The sequence below is a fragment of the Heptranchias perlo genome, chromosome 35 (genome assembly GCF_035084215.1).
Source record: "Heptranchias perlo isolate sHepPer1 chromosome 35, sHepPer1.hap1, whole genome shotgun sequence".
In the NCBI taxonomy this organism is placed as follows: Eukaryota; Metazoa; Chordata; class Chondrichthyes; order Hexanchiformes; family Hexanchidae; genus Heptranchias; species Heptranchias perlo.
The window spans coordinates 15,361,376-15,374,132 of record NC_090359.1 but is presented as its reverse complement, the minus strand read 5'-3'; the positions used below and the strand labels follow the sequence as shown (position 1 = coordinate 15,374,132).

Genomic DNA, 12,757 nt, shown 5'->3' with positions numbered 1-12,757 from the left:
CCTAATCACTTGGCTGTTTGTTAGTACAGGAAAAAAAATCAGATTTTAACTGACCTGCCCTTTTCAATCCATTCATTGATCATTCACAGAGGCCCAAAGAGACCTCTTAGAGTGTCTGAATCAGCTGTACTAATGATGATCTCTTAGTTCTTAGCGATGAACGTGATGAAAACATAAGTCGCTCATTAATTTTGGTGTCAGAGGGTTAGATATTTATCTCACGGTGGGGGAGAGATGAATAAGATGAAATAAAGCGAGGGTCTGTGGGAATGTTTGAATGACCGACACCAATCCGTAATTTGTGCAATGCTGAATGTGCCAATTCAAAATGTGGATTTCCAATGGAGTCTTTGCAATGTTAACACAAATCCGTTTGTTCCACAGGAGGTGGTCGGGGTTCTGGTCACAGGAAATGTTTGAATTCAGAAAAGTTATTCTCTTGAATTTCTATATACTTCAGTTCCCAGAACGAATAATTGCAGACTCTCTGGGGTACATTTTCCGCTTGTCGACCTGGCGTAAAACTGGCCTTGTGGATTGACCGCTCGTTATTAAATTCACTTCAACTGCTCCGACCAGCAGTCGGTCCACACACTGATGGGCAACTGCATCCATTTCGAGCTGGCCTCGGGGGCCAGGGTGAGCCAAAGTAAGAGTGAGGCCATGTCTTTTGGCAGTTGGGAGACCCGGTCCTTTGTTCCCTTCACTGTCAGATCCGACGACCTGAACATTTTGGGGATCTGGTTCAAGGGGCCCCTGGCCGGCAGAAAGAACTGGGAGGAGCGGATCACTAAGTCCAAACAGAAGCTTGATATGTGGGTGGGGCGATCCCTCTCCATAACCGGCAGGAACCTGGTGATAAGGTGTGAGGTACTCACCGTGTTGCTCTACGTGACCCAGCTCTGGCCCGTTCCCCAAAACTCCGCCGTCACAGTCACCCGAGATATCCTCCACTTTCCCTGGAGGTCCAAGGTAGAATGTGTCCGCAGGGTCACCATGTACAAGCTTCCAGACAAATGGGGAAAGAGCGTCCCAATGCTGCTCTGATCCTGACAGCCACCTTTGTGTGTGGCTGCCTCAGGATATGTGTAGAGCCCCAGTACGCAGATACCAAGTGTCACTAGGTGCTGAGTTTCGACCTGGCCAACACACTGAGAAGGCTGGGTCTGGCTGTGCTGGCCGAGCAGGTGCAGGATGTCCCATCGAGCTGGACCGCTCCCCCCCACTATCTGTCCCAGGTGTAGAAGTTCCTGAGGAGTAACCCCTTCGAACACAAGGCCGTCAGACCGTGGTCAACGCGAAACATCCTGAGAACCCTTTCTTAAATAAAGAGACCAAAACTGTAATTCCAGTTGTGGTCTCACCAAAGTCCTGTACAATTGCAACAAAATCCTTACTCATGTATTCCAAACCCTTGAAGTAAAGGCCAAAATTTCATTTGCCTTCCTAATTGCTTGCTGTACCTACATGTTAACTTTTTGTGTTTCTTATACCAGGACACCCAAGTCTCTCTGAACACGAACATTTAATAGTTGCTCATCATTTTAAAAATATTCTGTTTTTCTATTCTTTCTACTAAAGTGAATAACCTCACATTTCCCCACATTATACTCCATCTTCCACCTTCTTGCCCATTCACTTAACCTGTCTATAAACCTTTGCAGACTATTTGTGTCCTCCTCACATATGCTTTGTATCGTCAGAGATCTTCAATACATTACACTAATATAGATTGTAAACAGCTAATGCCCTATTACGGTCGGCATTGCTCGCTGATAAGTCAAGGGTAACATCCCTGAGGGGACATTGGTCCCAGCACCGTTGAGGTGCAACCCGTCCATGTTGTACGGGTCTTCAGTATGAATCAAAGTGCACAATGACGCCCTGGTAATGATGTTTCCTGACCTGCTGAGTGTTGCCAGCAATTTCTGGGATTATTTTTGGGCGTTCACTAGAGCAGTTTTCCTGACAACCTGCAACTTGCCTCAAGGGCGCAGCTTCAAGCACAACTTTCTTGTGCTCTTCTCACACACAAGATCAAACTTTACTTTCCGACACACGCGCTATAAAATCTGCCGTTTCCGCACACAGCGTCCTGCGCCACGAGAATTCAAAAGTCCTTCCGCTCATGGCCTGTAATCACCCCTTTTTTTCGCCACAGGCGCTCTTTACATTTATTCTCTACTCGATTCAATGGCACGCTTCAACAGAACTATTACGATCAAGGCGGAACACTTGCGATCTTACTGCACCGCCCCAACTTGCCAAATGTGCACCTTTCAACCGCCATTCGCAGCTCTGCAGCGCTGCCCGTCGCTCACGCAACTCAACTGTTGAGAGAAAAGAGCCAACAAGCATCAAAATAAAAACCAGTTCTTCAGTTACCATCCCCTGGATCACAAGATTCTCCAAGTAAATTTCGTGAACAATCGGGCGGCTGTCTTTCCAGAGACCAGCCCTGCTGTCGTCGTGTTTGTCTGTCGAGCGGTCACGCAGATCGAAATGTATCGAATGGTTTCAAGGCACAAATGAACATTGGTGCGAATGGGACATGTGCCCAATAGAAACAGCGGTCGGAGCAGAACAAACTCAAAGGCATGAGATCGTGAAAGTGAATGTTAGAGTCGGCAATGCCGCAGGAAAGGTTCCATGAAATGGGAGGAGGAAAGGGAAGGCGGCCTATTGACTGTGGAAGGAAGAAAAAGCTGGGAGAAGAGGCGGGTTTGAACTGTGGAACATCAAGTACAGGCATGTGAGAGTGCTGGGATTTGATGGAATAAATAGGTTTTCGCCACCAACAAAAAATGTTTTTCTCATGTATTAAATATTGATATATTGTTGCATTATATTCGCAAGCGCGGGAGAACAAAAGAAGCAGCGCACACTATGCCGTGACTCGGATTCGAACCGAGGTTGCTGCGGCCACAACGCAGAGTACTAACCACTATACGATCACGGCACCACATGTCAGTGGGTAAGATTCTGCCCGAACTATTTAAATAGCACCATTAACGTAGCGAAACGTCCCAAGGCGCTTCACAGGAGATTTGAAACAAAATTTGACCCCGAGCCACAGAAGGAGATATTCGAAGCAAAATACTGCCGATGCTGGAAATTTGAAATAAAACCAGAAAATGCTGTCAATAATCAGCAAGTCAGGCAGCGTCTGTGGCGAGAGAAACAGAGTTAACTTTTCAGGTCGATGACCCTTGGTCAGAAATGGAAAAAGTTGAAGATTAAACAGTTTTTAAGCAAGTCCAGCGTCAGGAAAAGGGATGGGGGAGGAAGGGGAGGGGAGGAAAGAACAAAAGGGAAGGTCTCTGATAGGGTGGAGGGCAGGAGTGATTAAATAACAAAAGGGATGATGGTGCAAGGCAAGGAGGGTGGTAATGGGACTAGTAAAGAAACAAAAGATGGGTCTAGAGGAGCTGTAAATGGCAACATTTGAACCACAATCAGCACTTGATCTCCGAAAAAATGTGATCAGTGTTTATGATCTGAAGTTATTGAAATCAATGTTGAGTTCAGAAGGTTGTAAAGAGCCTGATCGAAAGATGAGGTGCTGTTTCTCGAGCTTATGTTGAGCTTCATTGGAACGGAGTAAAAGGCCGAGGACAGAGAGGTCAGAGTGGGAGTGGGACGGGGAATTAAAATGGCAAGCGACGGGAAGCTCAGGGTCACGCTTGTGGACTGAGCGGAGGTGTTCAGCAAAGCTATTACAAATAAATCGCTGTTTCACCTGGAAGGAATGTTTGGGGCCCTGGAAGGTGGGAAGGGAGGAGGTGAAAGGGCAGGTGTTGCATCTGCTGCACTCGCATGGGAAGGTGCCGAGGGGAGGAGAGCGAGTGTTGGGGGTGATGGAAGAGTGGACCAGGGTTTCCTGGAGGGAGCGGTCCCTTCGGAAGGCTGAAAGGGGAGGGGAGGGGAAGATGTTTGTGGTGATGGTGGAAGTGGCGGAGGATGATACGTTGAATGTGGAGGCTGGTGGGGTGGAAGGTAAGGACAAGGGGACCTACCGTGGTTCTGGGAGGGAGTGGAATGGATAAGGACAGAAGTGCAGGAAATAGGACGGACACAGTCGAGGCCCAGTCAACTGCAGTGGAGGGGAATCCTCTGTTGAGGAAAAAGGAAGACATATCAGAAGTAGTGTTGTGGAAAGTGGCATCGTCAGAACAGACGCGACGGAGAAAGAAAAACTGTGAAAATGGGATAGAAACAGCGGTCGAAGCAGAACAAATAAGATCGTGAAAGTGAATGTTAGAGTCGGCAATGCCGTAGGAAAGTGTCCCTGAAATGGAAGGAGGAAAGGAAAGCCGGCCTATTGATTATGGAAGGAAGAAAAAGCCTGGAGAACAGACCGTTTTGAACTGTGGAACATCAAGTCCAGGCATGTGAGAGTGCTGGGATTTGAAGGAATGGATAGGTTTTCACCAGCAACAAAAAAATTTTCTTTCATGTGCTGAAGATTGATTTCTTGCTGCATTCTATTCACAAATGTGGCAGAGGACAAAAGCGGTAAACAAAACTGTACTGTAACTCGGATTCCTGCGACCACAACGCAGAGTATGAACCACGATACGATCACGGCGACGCACATCAGCTGTGGCAGTCGTGCCCGAACAACAGCAATGTCGCACACGGTACTGGTTGGAAAAGAAGGATGTTTGGTGATGTGGTTAAAGTATTAAGCACTTTAAATTCTGGCAGCGGTGGGATCGGAACCCATATCCCTACAGAGACTGGAGTTTTAATCCAGCGCCTTGGACCGCTCGGCCACGCGACCAATTGATAGTGTTCCCTCATAATTTGCTATCTAATGATTGAAATGCGGCTTTCTTGCTTTTTGACCTTTGAGTCGAGGATTTTCCATTGAACGAATAAAATAAATGGGCTTTCTGAGCAATGTTCATGCGACGAGGTGACCGAGTGTTTGAGGTGATGGATTCCTAATCCATTGTGCTCTGCACGCATGGTTTTTATCCCATCCGCGCCATTATTACATTTATCGTTTGATGTGTTGGTTCCTTCCTTGTCTTCATCCAGAAGTCCTGGGCCTCGGTCCAACCCGAAGCCACGGTGGATGAATTTTGCATTGCTCGCTGAGCTCTGCTCAAATCTGCAAAGTCCTGAGGTGTTGCGAGTGTGAGATGTGAATAACGTGAAGTATCAATCAAAGTGCACAATGACACCCCGGGAAAGCGAGGATCTCTCCACAGATACTGCGATTTATTTATTTATCCAACTGTCTTTTGCGAAATGACCGAATGTGTTTATTTATTTATCTGTATGGGTAAGGAAAACCCCATTTTGATCATTTCCAGGAACCAGTCAAGTACATAAATTAGTTTGTCAAACTCAAAGCAACCGCTGGGATTTGCTGATTGAAAATTTCAATGGAAATTGAGACCGTCACGAAGTATCGGAACAAATATACCCGCTGGGGTTTCGGGGTTGTTATCGGTTTATTGATATCACTGAGGAACCCATTTTAAACCAGGTGTAGGTGCAAATCTAACGATGGATTTCAAATTTATCACCTTAACCACTGCTTTGTTAAAATCGCAATGAGTGATCGCTCGGTAACACACCGTGCATCCAGCCCCCAACCCGTCTCCGTTCAATCATGTTCTGAAAGTGACAATCACCTGTTTAATTTTTTCTTCTGTTCTATTTTTCTCTGTAGTTTTGTAAGAAGAAGCGAGCCGAAGACATAAAATTAAAAGATGGTGTCTTAAAAATGCTTCCCCCCTGCCGGGGAATTAAACCCCGGACTAAGATGGGGCAACTCACCACGATAAGAGAGAAAGAAAGAACGAAAGAAAGACAGAGTCAGTTGTCGTTGTCTAACAAAGAGATGGAAATGTAAAAGATTCTTTCTCGAGTGGCCCGTGGAAAATGAAACAAACTGTCATCAAGGAAATAGTGAAAAGAAATGCACTGATACATGAAGCATGTCTAACGCCATCTGGGATGAGTGCACAGTCAATGAAATAGTTCCTCGTTAGTATAGTGGTGAGTATCCCCGCCTGTCACGCCGAAGACCGGGTTTCAATTCCTCGACGGGGAGATTAAACTTTCGCCGCCTTTAAAAGCTTTTTCTCTCATTCATCTCCAATATTGGATGCGGAATATACAGTGTAAAACTGACTCGGAGTTTCCCACTTTCCCCAATTTAATTTCACTGATATTCCAGCGGTTTTAAAATCTGCTCTCACCTTCACTCTTCACCTCGATGTTCGACTGGCTTCTGTGATGGTGGGGATTTCTGGAGGAGGCCGAGATAGATCATCCACTCCGCACTTCTGGCTGAAGACGGTTTCTAAAACTTTGCACTCACACGCTGGGCTTTACCATCATTGAGGATGGGGATGTTCATAGAGCCTCTTCCCATTAGTTGTTTAATTATCCACCATCATTCACAAATGGGTGTGGCAGGACTGCAGAGCTTTGATCTGATCCGTTGTTTGTAGGATCGTTTAGCTCTGTCTACAGCATGCTGCTTCCACTGTTTGTCAAGTAGTCCTGTGTTACTTTAAGGTTATTGGTGTGTGTATATGTCTGTGTGCGAGTGTTTATGTAGCTCGGAATGTGTGTGTTTGTGTATGTGTGAATATGACTATGTCTGTCTCACTTGTTATATGCGTTTCTGAGTGTCCCTCTCTTTCTTTCTATCTGTCACTTTTAACCTGCTCCCCAAATAATTTTTCTCTGGACCTTGACTAACAAAGAGATAGAAAGTAAGTCTTCTTTCAACAGTGGCATGTGGAAAGTTAATCAAATTGTCATCAAAGAAGTAGTTAAAATAGATTCACTGAAACATGCATCCTTTTCATTGCTGTATGTGAGATATTTCATGTCTGCGCCTGTTCCGAGACCTGTCTCTCTCTGTTTCGGGCTGGTGACAGCGCGATTCTGCGTTTCATTTCTTGCCCATCATTGTGGTTCTCACATCGAGCTGAAGCGTGAGGCAGAGAGCAGATTTTTAAAATCGCTGTGAAATCAATTTGTGGAAGTGGGAAAGGCCGAGTCAGTTTTTCATTGTATTTTCAACATCCAATATTGCAGATAAATGAAAGTGAAGCTTCGAAAGCAGCAATAACCTCCTCGTCGGGGAATTGAACCCCGGTCTCCCGCGTGACAGGCGGGGATACTCACCACTATACTAACGAGGAATTCGTGCAGACATTTGCCGTATATTCACCACAGATGCTTCACGTTTCAGTGAATCTGTTTGAACTGTTCATTTGATGACAGTTTGTTTCACTTTCCACGGACCACTGTTGAAAGAAGAATTACCGACCACTTTTCCATCTCATGTTGGATCATGATGTGGGTAACGCGGGAGAGAGTGAGACAGATCTTCTCAGGAAAATATAGAAAATATGAGGCACATACACAGACAGACAGACACAGACACACATATACATGGATTGACTCAGAAATACTGAGAGTCAGAATATGGATAATTTGGCTGATTTTTGTTCCATTTCTGTCGTAGATTTCGTGAAATCTTGCAGATCAATTAAAATGAGCATAAAACTCGAGGTCCTCAATGCTGTGGAATTTTAATTCACTTAAGAATTATTAATTCTACAAGAAACTTGTTGAATTTTGAAACGCAGAGATGAAACAGGTTGATGAATGACGGGATCTGAAGTCTGTCAGATTTGAACCTGCGCGGGGGAAATGAATGAATTTCGAATCTGTCACCTAACCCACCAGTTAGTAAAAATCACAATTGCTCTGCATCCAGTCCTCAAATAGTCTCCGTACAATAATATTCTGAAAGTGACAATCACCTGTTTTTTTGCTCTGTAGTTTTTGTTTAGGAAGAAGGTCGGCGAAGACATAAAATTAAAAGTTAGCGTCTGAAAACTGCTACCTCCCAGTCGGGGTATTAAACCCCGGACTAAGGTGGGGCAACTCACCACGATAAGAGAGAAAGAAAGAACGAAAGAAAGACAGAGTCAGTTGTCGTTGTCTAACAAAGAGATGGAAATGTAAATGGTTCTTTCAAGAGTGGCCCGTGGAAAATGAAACAAACTGTCATCAAATAAATAGTTAAAAGAAATGCACTGATACGTGAAGCATGTCTAACACCATCTGGGATGAGTGCACAGTAAATGCAGCAGTTCCTTGTTAGTATAGTGGTGAGAATCCCCGCCTGTCACGCGGGAGACCGGGGTTCAATTCCCCAACGGGGAGATTAAACTTTTGCCGCCTTTTAAGGCTTTTTCTCTCATTTATCTCTAATATTCGATGCGGAATATACAGTGTAAAACTGACTCGGAGTTTCCCACTTTCCCCGATTTAATTTCACTGATATTCCAGCGGTTTTAAAATCTGCTCTCAGCTTCACTCTTCACTTCGATGTTCGACTGGTTTCTGTGATGTTGGGGATTTCGGGAGGAGGCCGAGATGGATCATCCACTCGGCACTTCTGGCTGAAGACGGTTTCTAAAACTTTGCACTCACACGCTGGGCTTTACCATCATTGAGGATGGGGATGTTCATAGAGCCTCTTCCCATTAGTTGTTTAATTATCCACCATCATTCTCAAATGGGTGTGGCAGGACTGCAGAGCTTTGATCTGATCCGTTGTTTGTGGGATCGTTTAGCTCTGTCTACAGCATGCTGCTTCCACTGTTTGTCAAGTAGTCCTGTGTGACTTTCAGGTTATTGGTGTGTGTATATGTCTGTGTGCGAGTGTTTATGTAGCTCGGAATGTGTGTGTTTGTGTATGTGTGAATATGACTATGTCTGTCTCACTTGTTATATGCGTTTCTGAGTGTCCCTCTCTTTCTTTCTATCTGTCACTTTTAACCTGCTCCCCAAATAATTTTTCTCTGGACCTTGACTAACAAAGAGATAGAAAGTAAGTCTTCTTTCAACAGTGGCATGTGGAAAGTTAATCAAATTGTCATCAAAGAAGTAGTTAAAATAGATTCACTGAAACATGCATCCTTTTCATTGCTGTTTGTAAGATCTTTCATGTCTGCGCCTGTTCCGAGACCTGTCTCTCTCTGTTTCGGGCTGGTGACAGCGCGATTCTGCGTTTCATTTCTTGCCCATCATTGTGGTTCTCACATCGAGCTGAAGCGTGAGGCAGAGAGCAGATTTTTAAAATCGCTGTGAAATCAATTTGTGGAAGTTGGAAAGGCCGAGTCAGTTTTTCATTGTATTTTCAACATCCAATGTTGCAGATAAATGAAAGTGAAGCTTGGAAAGCAGCAAGAACCTCCTCGTCGGAGAATTGAACCCCGGTCACCCGCGTGACAGGCGGGGATACTCACCACTATACTAACGAGTAATTCATGCAGACATTTGCCGTATATTCACCACAGATGCTTCACGTTTCAGTGAATCTGTTTGAACTGTTCATTTGATGACAGTTTGTTTCACTTTCCACGGACCACTGTTGAAAGAAGAATTACCGACCACTTTTCCATCTCATGTTGGATCATGATGTGGGTAACGCGGGAGAGAGTGAGACAGATCTTCTCAGGAAAATATAGAAAATATGAGGCACATACACAGACAGACAGACAGACACACATACACATGGATTGACTCAGAAATACTGAGTCAGAATATGGATAATTTGGCTGATTTTTGTTCCATTTCTGTCGTAGATTTCGTGAAATCTTGCAGATCAATCAAAATGTGCATAAAACTCGAGGTCCTCAATGCTGTGGAATTTTAATTCACTTAAGAATTATTAATTCTACAAGAAACTTGTTGAATTTTGAAACGCAGAGATGAAACAGGTTGATGAATGACGGGATCTGAAGTCTGTCAGATTTGAACCTGCGCGGGGGAAATGAATGAATTTCGAATCTGTCACCTAACCCACCAGTTAGTAAAAATCACAATTGCTCTGCATCCAGTCCTCAAATAGTCTCCGTACAATAATATTCTGAAAGTGACAATCACCTGTTTTTTTGCTCTGCAGTTTTTGTTTAGGAAGAAGCTCGGCGAAGACATAAAATTAAAAGTTGGCGTCTGATGAATGCTTCCTCCCCGTCGGGGAATTAAACCCCGGACTAAGGCGGGGCAACTCACCACGATAAGAGAGAAAGAAAGACAGAGTCAGTTGTCGTTGTCTCACAAAGAGATGGAAATGTAAAAGGTTCTTTCAACAGTGGCAAGTGGAAAATGAAACAAACTGTCATCAAATAAATAGTTAAAAGTAATGCACTGATACGTGAAGCATGTCTAACACCATCTGGGATGAGTGCAAGATCAATGTAACAGTTCCTCGTTGGTATTGTGGTGAGTATCCCCGCCTGTCACGCGGGAGACCGGGATTTAGTTCCCCTACGGGGGGTTTAAACTTTCGCCGCCTTTAAATGCTTTTATCTCCAATATTGGATGCGGAATATACAGTGTAAAACTGACTCGGAGTTTCCCACTTTCGCCAATTTAATTTCACTGATATTCCAGCGGTTTTAAAATCTGCTCTCAGCGTCACTCTTCACCTCGATGTTCGACTGGCTTCTGTGATGGTGGGGATTTTGGGAGGAGGCCGAGATGGATCATCCACTCGGCACTTCTGGCTGAAGACGGTTTCTAAAACTTTGCACTCACGTGCTGGGCTTTACCATCATTGAGGATGGGGATGTTCATAGAGCCTCTTCCCGTTTGTTGTTTAATTATCCACCATCATTCACAAATGGGTGTGGCAGGACTACAGAGCTTTGATCTGATCCGTTGTTTGTGGGATCGCTTCGCTCTATCTGCAGCATACTGTTTGTCAAGTAGTCCTGTGTTACTTTCATGTTATTGGTGTGTGTATGTTTGTGTGTATATGTCTGTGTGTGAGTGTTTATGTAGCTAGCATGTGGGCCTCCATTTTTACAGCTTTTTTATTTTAAACTCTTGGGGGTCTCGATTCCTGGGCCTTCTCCTTCACACCACATGAGAGGAGGCGAGAAGGCCCGAAACAGCAGGTAAATGCCTTTTTCGCACAGCTTGTGGGCCCGGAGGAGCAGGAGTGCTTCCCCCTGGCCCAACAAGCCAACCGGCCGTGATCCCACACAGGCGATCGGCCGACCCCCTCCAAATCAACGACACCCCTGCACGAGCGACAAACCCCATGATCTCCGACCCCCGCGATGACCCCCAACCCCGACCCCCGATGACTGACTCGCCGATGCCTCCGATGACTGACCCACCCATGACCTCATGACCCCCGTGACCCCCCTCCCCGATAAAATCTTGCCCAATGGGTTTGATTCCCGTTGTGTTATCTCTCTGTCGGTTTGCTGATAAACGTTTAACTCGCGGCCTGTTCCCGTCAATGGTCACAAGTAGGAACAGACAGAGCGGGTCTGACCGCCCCGAGATGTGGAAAAGACATCAGTTTAGGACAAATGCCTCAAATCAAATGGTCTCCCGGCACCGAGAGAGACAAATTCCAGAGAAAAAGGCAGAAGAGAAAAGAGAAATAAAAACTCAATAAAGACACTATCAATATTTCCCATTATTGATGCCTGTCTATTTCTTCCCCAACCTTTCTGTGCCGGTTAAAATTTCAGTGAAATAAATGCGAGAATCGACTCAAAGAACGAGAACAGAGCAACAAAAATCACCGAACACAGAATCAAACCCAGAGACCTTTAGATCTTCAATCTCACGCTCTCCAAACTCAACTATTTCGACTCCACAGTAAATTGGACTTTGTGACATCACCTTGGACAAAAATATAAACCGGGTGGAATTTCCCCTCCCGCTCATTCCTCACTCTGGGGGAATGGGACCCGGTCAGATCTCGGAGCTCAGGTTATGTTCATGTTCAGCTGATGATATCTTAATATTATCTTGTGTTTGTCCTCATTTAATCAGGTTCATGGGCACTTTCTTCCATCATCCCTTCTCCCTGAAAGGAATGTGGTGCAGCGGTTGCCAAATTTAACAGGAAAAATCAATTATCGCCCGCTTTTCACAGGAGAAGAAACTCATCCTGGAGATTCACGCGGAGCAATTTCCCAAATAATGGTCCCGCCCGGGATTGAATCAGAGACCTTTCATGAGTGATGTAAACATGATAACCGCTGCACGAGGGAAACCACTGCTCAATTTAAGGCATCGTGTGCCTTCTCCGTTAAACAACTTCTGTCCCACACTTAAAGCTCTCATTCCATCTCTTTCTCAAACATTTCACTGATCAAAACTTCACAAGTCACAGAGGAAAAAGACTTAATTTCAAAATCATTAAACTCCCGAAGGAGCTGCGGGGACAGACTGAGCGGTGTCACTGAGTACAGAGATACAGAGAGACACCAGCAGAGGGAGGTAGAGAGCGGTGTAACTGAGTACAGAGATACAGAGAGACACCAGCAGAGGGAGGTAGAGAGCGGTGTAACTGAGTACAGAGATACAGAGAGACACCAGCAGAGGGAGGTAGAGAGCGGTGTAACTGAGTACAGAGATACAGAGAGACACCAGCAGAGGGAGGTGGAGAGCGGTGTAACTGAGTACAGAGATACAGAGAGACACCAGCAGAGGGATGTCGAGTGCGGTGTAACTGAGTACAGAGGTACAGAGACACACCAGCAGAGGGAGGTAGAGAGCGGTGTAACTGAGTACAGAGATACAGAGAGACACCAGCAGAGGGAGGTAGAGAGCGGTGTAACTGAGTACAGAGATACAGAGAGACACCAGCAGAGGGAGGGAGAGAGCGGTGTAACTGAGTACAGAGATACAGAGAGACACCAGCAGAGGGAGGTAGAGAGCGGTGTAACTGAGTACAGAGATA

The 12,757-nt window shown here is 45.2% G+C and overlaps 2 non-coding genes across 2 annotated transcripts; both read right to left on the bottom strand.

The window, feature by feature from the left end:
* Window positions 1-2,887: 2,887 nt before the first annotated feature.
* On the bottom strand, window positions 2,888-2,959 carry trnah-gug (transfer RNA histidin (anticodon GUG)). Its single transcript has one exon. It is a non-coding gene; the product is annotated as a tRNA-His (tRNA).
* Window positions 2,960-7,100: 4,141 nt separating this feature from the next.
* On the bottom strand, window positions 7,101-7,172 carry trnad-guc (transfer RNA aspartic acid (anticodon GUC)). Its single transcript has one exon. It is a non-coding gene; the product is annotated as a tRNA-Asp (tRNA).
* Between the last annotated feature and the right edge of the window lie 5,585 nt (window positions 7,173-12,757).